Source organism: Excalfactoria chinensis, chromosome 3 (assembly GCF_039878825.1).
Source record: "Excalfactoria chinensis isolate bCotChi1 chromosome 3, bCotChi1.hap2, whole genome shotgun sequence".
NCBI lineage: Eukaryota > Metazoa > Chordata > Aves > Galliformes > Phasianidae > Excalfactoria > Excalfactoria chinensis.
Window position 1 is genome coordinate 74,359,098 of NC_092827.1, and position 9,355 is coordinate 74,368,452.

Below are 9,355 nucleotides of genomic sequence, written 5' to 3' on the forward strand. Positions count from 1 at the left end.
TTATCTCAATTGCCTTTTTTGAGACAATAGTCAGAGAAAATAGCTTTGCTGCAATGATGTGTGGATCCATTACATACTGTGTCTAATTTCAATATTCTCAGATAAAAAAACATCTCTTATCTTTACCACTCATTTACAGTCCAAATTCTCCTGAGTCAGCCTGTGAGATATGTTGACATCTCCAGTGGCAAGCTGACACTAAAATACCAAGTACTCCATAAAATGGTAAACAACATATTGTGACTTTGTTGTTGTTGTTTTAAATAAAAACAAAATATGTACTTCAGTCCACTGTCAGTCTATCACCTTTCATAATAACTTCTATCTATTTTGTGTCTCAGTCAAGTTGATGGATATGTGTACTGAATAATTTAACTTTGCTAGAACACGATGCAATTTTACTCATAGAGCGGGGCGTTTTTAACACATTGTTTTCTGACCTTCTATCTAACTTCATAAAATATCATAAATTCCCTCAGGTATAAAAATTTTTGTTTCAGAAGTCATTATTATTGTTTACTGTAGAACGACAGTTCCTAAAGTGTGACTCTTTACAGTCAGTGCCCAAAATAAAAACACCACATAAAAATTCTGTCCTGATCTATACCGATGGAAATCTTTATCCTACTTTAAAGATGAGTAACAAGAAAATATTGCTGCATCAAAGGGAAAAACTGTTTTTCTATGAAATAATGAATGCTATACGCTATCAAAAGCCTTATGTGCAGAGCTTATCTGAAAAGCAAGAGAATAAGGTAGGTATTTCCATTTTGTCTTATACTTTTACTGGTTCATCCCTGTACTTCTCTCTCTGATGTTGGTCACCAGCAAGGACATATATGTGCATATCTCTCATATATGCAGCATATATGTGCTGGCATACTGTTTCCAGCAACTGGTGGAAGCCATATTTCCCAAATAAACATGTGAAATGTGCACATCTTTGCCTTTACTGTGTCCAGATGACTTTGCCAAAATGCAGCAGAACCATCCAGTTTGCTGAAATACCATTTATTTCTGCCACATCTAATGTCTTGAAGGTAAATTATAATGTTCCCTCAAAAATCTGTTTGTTCCATTGTTTGGGAATTCAGCCAATGCAAAGTAACCATCTTTTTCTTCTTTCCATTCAGAGTTTCAAAATTTGATTCACACATTGACTCATCTATTTTCTGGGTCATTTTCACTTCTACTAGTCTATTTCCACATATTTTTCTGGCAATGGGCACTACCGGTTATCAATTAAGTTCTGGCTAACTGTATTGATTAAACATTCCAGCTCCCTAAAGGACCTTATTCACCTGTTTTTTGAAAGTGTGTTATAAGTTGATAAGCATCAGAAATCAACGTTTATCAAGTGGAAAGTCAGCGAATGTTTAGCAATAATTTTCTACTCTTGTATTTGTAAAAAATAGAGGACTATGATCTTTCAGTCATCAGAGTATCTATCACAAATACCCCTTTTTTGGCACTAGAATCCAATCTTCCTTGAGCAGCAATAGAAGGAGATTAATAACGAAGGTAGTGGTGATTATCACATGATTCTCCTCAGCCTTGTATTTCAAAGAGCTCAGCCTCACATGAACAACAGTGTTCTACGTTCCCCATGGACTGACTCTACAATAACACTCATATTGAACCATTACTTCCAGTTTCAGTATGACAAAAAAATTCTGTCTCAGATGACATTAATATGCCAGACCACAATGCAGCATGTCCTGGGAAAAATACATGTCTTGTTCAGCTATTCTATCTTTGAGGGAACAGCAAAATTCTGCCAGAAGAACAGGTAGATAACTGAAAGCAGTTTACATTATAGATGGTTAAAACAGCCTGCAGTGATTAACCATGCACTCAAAAATGCGTAAGGTAAGATAAGAAGTTCTTTGATATGAAGCATTTTTTCCCCAGATCTTAAGCAATAAGCATCAAGAGCACATAACAGTTAACAATCCTTTCTGTGTATAAGTCCTAAAAGTAGTAGGTGAAACAGATTTTTCCCGAGGTAACACAGTAAGTGTGACATACATGAAAAAGAGTATGGCGCAGCAGGTCTGGACCTTGTGGCAAAGTGCTGTATAACACAGCAGGGTGATTTTCTTCAATTTTTTTGAAGCCAATTTTGCTGAGTATGATGCAACTGTATATAATTACTGTGGAGGGAGTGTGGTTAATTTCATCCAGTATAATTCTATACAGGAAATATGTGTGGTCAGTTTATTCTGATGTTGGTACCAACCTGAAGAAAAACTACTTTTAAAAGCTTTAAACTTTTAAACTTTTAAAAGCAATTTAATATGTGTTTATGATGGGAGAGCTATTGAAGGAAAAATTAGGAGAGACTATCAGGAAAAAAAAATTCCAGGTAGTGAGATGTATTAGTCTGTGGAACTGGGATAAGATGGAAATTGTATTGTCTGAAATTTTTACAGATAGTCTCCACAAAATATAAGTGAACCTGTAATCGGCAATGATCTCGCAACAACCATAAGACAGACTTCTTCTGTAACATTTATACTGGTTTACTATTTGGTGTATTATTCTCACCACCTTGTTCAGAGTCTGTCCTGACCAGGTGTACCCAAGCAGTTGAAAAGTTCGAGAATGGCATCTTTCAGGTGCAACACCATATTAAGCACTTCCACTTTTAAATTCACCACTGGCAACAGATTAAATGGCAAAATCCTATAGCTGGATTCAAAACATCATATGTACTACACCTGTAAGAAAAAAAAAAAAAAAAAAAAAAAAAAAGGTGTATGGAATATTCAGTCCCCCATTAAATTTAATTCCTGTGGAAAAAAACAATAATAATGATAACATATAGCAAGAACACATATAGCATATATTGCTATACACCATAATAAATAAAGTAGTACAAAAATGTGGGACAACATATTTGCTTGTTTAGTTTCCAACAGTTCAAAAACTAAAAGTGGTACAAAACTGTTTCTTAAAAACAAAACAAAACAAAACAAAAAAAAAAAAAAAAAAAAAAAAAAAAAAAAAAAGAAAAAGAAAAGGAATAAGAGTATGAAACCCAGGCAGTCCTGGAAAATAGAACAAATAACAAGTGATGGGAGTAGTTAGTATTCACTGTTTGACTTATACCTGACCTAAAATGCAGTACATTCAACAATGATTTATGATAGTGATTTATTCAGCACTTTCAAGAATATGGACAATGCAAAAAATTAACAGCACCTTTTAAATTTACAACATACTTTAAGGAAAAAGTAAGGTCATGCACTTTTGGACAGACTCCTGCTAAAATACAAGGACTTTCTATAGTTTTGCTGCTGTAAGACTTATGAATGAATATAGTATCAAGGTATTTTAACATTACCTAAATTAACCTTCAAAAACAATACAGAAATCTAATAGCTTGACTTTCACATACTCTGGTAACTTATCCAAACAGCTTGTGGTGGTACAGATGCTTTCAAACAGTGATGCCATCAGTTGGATCTCTTGATTGGATTTTGCTGTCAGTCTGAACAAAATTATGGAATAACTACTTTGTAATGAGCTGGATATTCACCCATTTAGTGAATTGTAATTCTTCCTGTATGAACTGGCAATAGAAAACCGAGCATGATGTTCACTTACAGCAATGGGAGAAAACTGGCCATCTTACAACCTGTTTGGCTTTCAAACTAGACTGCCTAAACTGTCCCAGAGCACCTAAGCAGTGCACTTGAATAAAATTAGGCTATTGCTAAACATACAGTGTTTGAAAAAAGTCAAAACAGAAATATAAATTACCTAAAATTTAAAAATGGAAAACAGGCATATGTCCACTGTTTTTTAATGCCAATTTCCATAAGGCCTATACTCACATATTAGTTGAGGTAATTAAGCTCGATCCTCTCCTGCACCTGAGAGAGAAAGGAAATGCTGGGTAATTGGATGTATTTCTGAGCCAGACATACCCTAGCCAGAGTTAGAATTATATCCAAGCAGATTCACCTTCCCCTGATGGCTTGCAAGTTTTAATGGACATTGCACCAGTGCAGGGGGCTTAGACTCCTCTTAGCAGAATGGAATGAGGACATGGAACCTGTGAGCTCGCCCTTGAGCAGAAACGTCTCTCTAAAGGAGATCTCTCCTATTAACTGTGGCCTTGCTGTACCCGCAAGTGGCTTTCTCAGCCTATAATACTGCATGTACTACACTCTTCTCCTGCTTGCTGTTCACTGCTTTTGAGCATGGCTGAAAAAAATCTCTTTGCCTCTATGCTCCAGCCAACAGCTATTTCCCTCCTATGACATGTTCACAGTGGCATATTTTGGTTAACATGTTGCTTTTAATTCACAGAAATACTGTGGGGACAAGACTGAGGGTACTTGTAAAACCTCCTCCCTTCCAGTGGCCTGCAACAATAGATGGGAGAGACTGCAGCCTTCATAGGAACAGTTATGACACTAGGTGACTTGATTTCTTGTGGAAATTCAAACATGAATTTCTCATTCCAGAGCACTGGTATAGTCTGTGCATGGGAATTAGTCTGTTGATACTAATTTTTGTTACTGTTTCATTTGGACAATTTTGAGTAACATTTTAGTTGAGACCTGTTGAGGTGTTATAGCAAGAGCCGACTTAACCTATTTTTCCAGGTGACGTCCTGTTTGTATCCCACATAGGAACAAATAGCTAAAACTGAGCATTAAACATCATAACTTCTGTGGAAACCTCAAGGAAATGAAAAAATCAATATGCCTCAGTTCTCACCAGAAAAATTATCATGCAAAGGAAGCACATGGTGTGTTTGCTTGAATGACACTGAATACATACTAGACATTTCTTGGGTGTGAAAGGGCAATCTATCAACAATCTCTGTACACAGAGGGGAGTGAATTATACCCCATTCCCCAGTCTTTCTGACCCATCTTCATTACTTTACATACCAAATCAGAAGTTGCTACTCCGGTGATTTGTATGTGAATTTGCAGACTCACATTGCACCAGCTGAAGCACAGAGCAGTTTCATAGGGATTCAAACTGTTAATAGCTAAAATCCTGGCAAACATTAAAGCTGCTTTAGGACTAACCCTTGCTCCTTCTCAAGTTAAGAAAGCCAGTTCTCACCCTTACTGCCGGGGCACCTGGAAGGGCAGCTGGGATGAGTATCTTATCAAAGTTTCCTTGAGCTGAGACACCTGTGGAGCCCATTTGGCTCTGGTCCTATGTGTGTAAAGGAAGGCAAGCAGGAGTGGGATGTGTTGTACAGATCTTCCTCTTCCTTCCTTTCCAACCTTGTGATTCTATAATCAGTTTTTTCACACTTGAGGTATAAAAAGTTGAGTTTTTTGAAGGTCCTACTCTTCCCCCAGAAAAAAAATCTGCTTCTCATCTACTCTAAAATATGGTCTGAGCCTGCTTTTCCACCACAATCAAGCATGGCTACACCTGCCATTCTCAAGAAGTTTCCATCTGAATTCTAGGTTTGATTTAAATGCCCCAAAAGAAACTTTTTTAATAGAAAGCAATGCTTTATTTATTAAACAAAAGCATAGATTTTAGAACCTGAGTTAAAACTTTACAAAATCATGTAAAAGGCTTCCCATGCACACCACTTTCCCTATATTTATGTTTCACTTCCAGCTTCAGTTGGTTCACTTTATCTATCCCCTAATGAATGTCAGAAGACAAAAGGGTTATTTCCTTCCTATAAATAACATCTAATCTGTCTTTCTGCTTTCTCCTTTGAATCTCATGCATTCTTCACCATCCCTAGGCTGTTTCTTTTGTGTTCCTGCCTAAAGTCCCTGAACATCAGCAAACTGGTTTTCACTGCTCTTTGAGGAGGTGGAGCCAGTCTTCAAGCAGTGTTTCTAGGCTTTACCTTCAATCTAATTTCTGCTTTGAGAAACAATACTTACAAGCTTGCAGAGTTCTCTATACAGTTATATATGCAGCATTCATGGATGTAACAGACAAGTACCCTAAGATAGAAGACTGCCAAGAGCAGGAAACGTCTGTGTTGCTTATACCAGATGCCAGTGCCTTGATGGCAGAAAGCCAGAACAGCTGCAGCTGCCTTCCAAAGAGGAACTGGATGCTCAACACAGAAGCCTCTGTCTTCTCCAGAAGTTGCTGTCTTCATCCCATTCACATTTCTGGAAAGAAATTCAGCAGTACTGCCTTCAACTGCTTCCCCATTTCAGCACAAGAGCAGTCCAGCCACAGTCAGCTTGCATCTACTCATCATTAGGGTAGAAATATTCAATTCTGTCTCCCTTGGATAATCCACACACAGAAGTCCACATTGGTCAGGACTCCATCAAAAATTTGTATCTGACTCCCCTCACTTGTGAAACTTCAAGGCCCATGATACACTTCTAAGTAACATCAAGCCTGAACACAAGTTATTTTTCATGCACTAATCTCTTAAGAAGAATCCTTAACAAATAGAGTAATTTATTTGTTTTTAAAGTAATGAATGCAAAACTCACTTTTGCCTAGCTTGCAGCCCAATGCCTAGATAGGAGCACGTAGACGAGGGGAAATGGCTTCAAGTTGCGCCAGGGCAAGTTCAGGTTGGATATTAGGAAGAACTTCTTTACAGAAAGGGTGGTTAGGTACTGGAATAGGCTCCCCAGGGAGGTGGTTGAATCGCCATCCCTGGATGTGTTTAAGAGCCGTTTGGATGTGGTACTCAGGGATATGATTTAGCAGAGGTTTTTTTTTTAGAGATGGGGTACTGGTTAGGCTGCGGTTGGACTTGATGATCTTCAAGGTCTTTTCCAACCTGGGTAATTCTATGATTCTATGATTCTTAACACACCAAGGAATCACTGCTTCAGTTTGCTTGAGTGTGTGCATTTGAAGAGAATTTATAAACTCGCATTACTTAAAAATTTTGTACAGAAGCCTTGTCAAGGGCATGTGAAATAGAAACACTGGTCTGACAGTGCCCAAGAATGACTGGCATCAGGCCTAACTCATTATTTTATCAAGGATCTGGCAGTCAATCAATAGGAAATTATCTGTGCTGTATTGACAAAAATCATAATTGGTTTCCCATGAATGCCATGCCAAATCCTCAGCAGAATGAGTTACTGTATGCTTTATGCCAGTTTCTTTCTTATCAGTGCAGCTCAAATCCTTCTTTGAATGCAATTAAGCAGTAGTATCCCAAGCAGAGCAATCTCTTGGGAACGCAAGAATTGTCATTCTTAACCCAGCATTCTGCATCTAACCATAGATAATAGCTGATGTCTCCAGCATCAGGAAAATGCAACCATTCAGTTATGCATTGTGATTATAAGAAAACAGATTTAAAGATACTATTCTTCTCTAAGCAGGAAATGTTGCTACATCTCTTTTTCACACTCTTCAGTTTATATTAAACATATATAAATATATATACTACTGACCTATCATTATAGTATCTCATTCTTGTACTAAATACATTGGCCAGGAACTGATCTACTATTGATTCATTTTTTTCTTAGAACCTAATGGAGCACTGGAAAGCAGCATTTTTATTTGTTCTTTGTATCTTAGCTGGCACGTTCATCCACAGGTTCAAGAGTTACTGGAGGTCATGGTGTCAAACTGGGTTGCTATTCAAACGTCTTCCTCCCTGATGATCAAGCATCTGAGGAGACATGGCACAAAAAGTAAGTCAGCTTTGCCTTGAGGGCCAGTAACCTTGCTTGCAATCAGCTGAGAAATGGAGATTGCTCCAAAGACTTGCTAGTGCAAGGAGTGCCAGCAGAATTTTTACAATTTTGCTACTTCTGTGATGTTCAGAGCTGATGGAGATGAAACCAGCCTCTCATTCCCAGAACTTTGCTTTCTCCCATTGGAAAGACTGGAAAAGCTGTGAAGCCCAACTGATTATCTGTACTGTAACAGAGAGAAATAGGAAAGTGGAGAAAAAGAAAGAAAAAGTCATAGAAAGGAAAATGATGGGTATAAGGGGGTTTTATATTTACAATTTCTCCATGCGCAGGAAATGGTTCTACATCATGCTACACTCCACAACCCAAACTCAGTAAATGCAAACTGGTTTCTGACTTTCTGGAGCAAGTCACAGCATCCGGAGCAGACCTTGCCTTGCAGGGCTGCTGCTGAATGTCTATACTGAGCTGCTGGTGCCAGATTAAAAGAAAAGCAGCTCCACTGAGTTCACTGGAATTAAGGTAAACTCAGACTAATGCAGCAGTAATGCTGCAGTAAAATCTCTCCTCCTATTCTCATTTTTTCCTAGCTTTTGATTTGTTCTTTTGGTGTATTTTCTCATGCTTTCTCTTCATGGATTAATAACTCCTGAACTAGACAAACTGACAGTTAGGAATTTCATGTCTTTTCCTCTCTTGTCTCTTATTTTTCTTCTTCTTTTTTTTCTTATTTCTTTTTTTCCCCCCATCTTTTCTCAACAAGCTGTTCTAAGTGGAATAACACATTCCAGGATGTACTACTATCAGCCAAAATAAGCATACTTTGTATCTGTTCAGGCATGAGGCATACATCTTAGATGCACTTATATTAACTTACTAACCAGCCCAGACCCGATACTTAAAAATGTCCTGCAATTTCTTGGCACTTGAATGATGGACTTAAAACATCATCATAAGCTAACAGTTTGTTGATTAAAAACATGCTAGGTAAAGCACATACAGATGTCAGTGTTTGATTTAAATCATTATTCACACAATCACACAGGTTAAGTGAAAATATATACATTTCTGCAGTGTAGCAGTTTACTAGATTTACTGGGATATGAAGAACCTTTTCCCCATTTTTGGTAACACTGTATTTCATAAAGGTCTGTTTAATACACCTAGAGCAAATTATTACATGGCTTTTTAAATATTCTTCCCAGATAATATATTCTCTGTAACTATTTTCAGCTTTAGAAAAGCATCTTTTTCTAAAAGAAAATAAATATATATATATTTTTTAGATTGCAATCATTTAAATCAGATTTGAGCCATATAATTTCATGCTATTGTCATAACAACACAGAGGGGTCTCAAGTGTAAGCAAGTCTCAAAAAGTAAGCAAGCGTTCAGATCCAGCTTCATGCAATGCAGATAGAGAATATTTATAACTTCAAAGTTATAAATAAAGTAAAAATAAAATATAAATAATATGAAATTATAAATAAAATAAAAATAAAAGTTATCAATAAAGATAAGAGTCATTTATGGTAAAATGAGAGAACAGGACCAAGAAAGAGAACAGAAAAAAAGGCAGAGAAATGCAGGGAAAAAATGGATGTCCTACTGCAAAATGCAGGACATTCTCCCCCAGGAGTTTACATGAACACAAATCCTGAAAGAGAAAGCATAAAACTGTCTTATGTTGGTATGAAATGATGTCAGCCCAGCAGATATCAAAGTTG

At 37.1% G+C, this 9,355-nt stretch overlaps 1 long non-coding RNA gene across 1 annotated transcript; it reads right to left on the reverse strand.

Annotated features, from left to right (window-relative positions):
* Positions 1-2,611: 2,611 nt before the first annotated feature.
* On the reverse strand, positions 2,612-5,067 carry LOC140249545 (uncharacterized). Its single transcript, XR_011903031.1, has 3 exons — positions 4,908-5,067; positions 3,840-3,878; positions 2,612-2,720 (listed from the first exon to the last, which is right to left on the reverse strand). It is a non-coding gene; the product is annotated as an uncharacterized lncRNA (long non-coding RNA).
* Between the last annotated feature and the right edge of the window lie 4,288 nt (positions 5,068-9,355).